The sequence below is a fragment of the Corvus hawaiiensis genome, chromosome 9 (assembly GCF_020740725.1).
Source record: "Corvus hawaiiensis isolate bCorHaw1 chromosome 9, bCorHaw1.pri.cur, whole genome shotgun sequence".
Classification (NCBI taxonomy): domain Eukaryota; kingdom Metazoa; phylum Chordata; class Aves; order Passeriformes; family Corvidae; genus Corvus; species Corvus hawaiiensis.
The window spans coordinates 6,781,327-6,782,633 of record NC_063221.1 but is presented as its reverse complement, the minus strand read 5'-3'; positions in this window follow the sequence as shown (position 1 = coordinate 6,782,633).

Below are 1,307 nucleotides of genomic sequence, written 5' to 3'. Positions count from 1 at the left end.
TCTGACTTCTGCAGCCTCTTTTTGTATGTGTGTTGCCTTCAGCATTTGAAAGGATTTTGGCTCTGATAGTGGGTAGATGTGGCTTTTCATTTGTGGGGTGTTTTGGGGGGGGGCAGGGGTCTTTCAATCCATGTGTGCTCTCCAGAAAATGGGAATTTGTCAGCAGTGGTTGGTTCTCTGGTGAGTAATGGTCCAGCTGTGGCTTGAATGGGATTCTTCTGGGATAGGAAAGGGTCTGGGCTTGTGAGTGTCTATAGGGAGGGTTATGGGGTTGGTACAGATGTTGTACATTTCCCCAGCCTCCTCCTCACAAGTCCTACAGGATATAGAAATCCTACAGAAAACAAAACTCCAGCAAACTTAATTTTAAAGGGGGCTTTGTGGAAGAAGACCCTTTCCTGCTCCTCCCTAAGAAAGAAAATGGGAGAGAAATGAGAAAATGCTGCTCATCCACCTTTGGCATAAACCTGGTCATTTAGGAAAATAACCAAGGCAGTAGAAATGTGTCATTTTGTTCCTGTGGTCCTTTATTGAGCTTGTGGTGCCATTCCTCAGCTCCCCAGGAGGTGATTCCTTCAGGAGAGGATGCTTTAACTATTCCCACCTTTAAATCTAGATTAACTGTACCTGAGCATCCTGCTGGGCTGATGAGGCCATTCCTGCTATCACAATTTTGTGGACCAACTGTTTTCCTGCATCTCCCTTCTGGGGAACATTGAAGGTGCAGCACCTTCCTCAGCACAGTCCTAAAATTACCCTGTGCCTGTGCCCTGGTGGGGTGGGGTGTGACCAGAACAGAGGCAAAGTGAACACCATGTCCTTTCCTCCCATCCTGCCATAGCCACAAGGACTTGAGAGCTGGGGTGCTGCAGCCAAAACAAACCCAGGCTGCTCTGGGGTAACTCAGGAGCCCAGAAACCTCAAAGTTTTGTTCTGATGTGGGCTCAGGGGCAAGGCAGCTGCTGTTTCTTATGCCTTCCAAGAATATGTTACAGAGGAAAAAATTACACCTGAATTAAGAGAACTTTTCTAAAGGCATTGGCACAGAAGTAGGGACAAGATATGGTTTGGTTTTCTGTTTGTTTTTTTAAAGTTCCTGTACTTACAAACACTCTGGATCTCTGAGGCTGAATCTCTGTCCCTGCAGAGACTATTTCTTCCTGAGGAATAAAAAAATTGGGAAAAGGGACATGGCTCAGTTTTGGCCACTAAGCATCACCAAGGCAGGAGGTGCTGATGGGCAGCCAGGTTTTGTGTTTTGCCACAGAATCATGGAATGGTTTGTTTTGGAAGGGATCTTAAATATC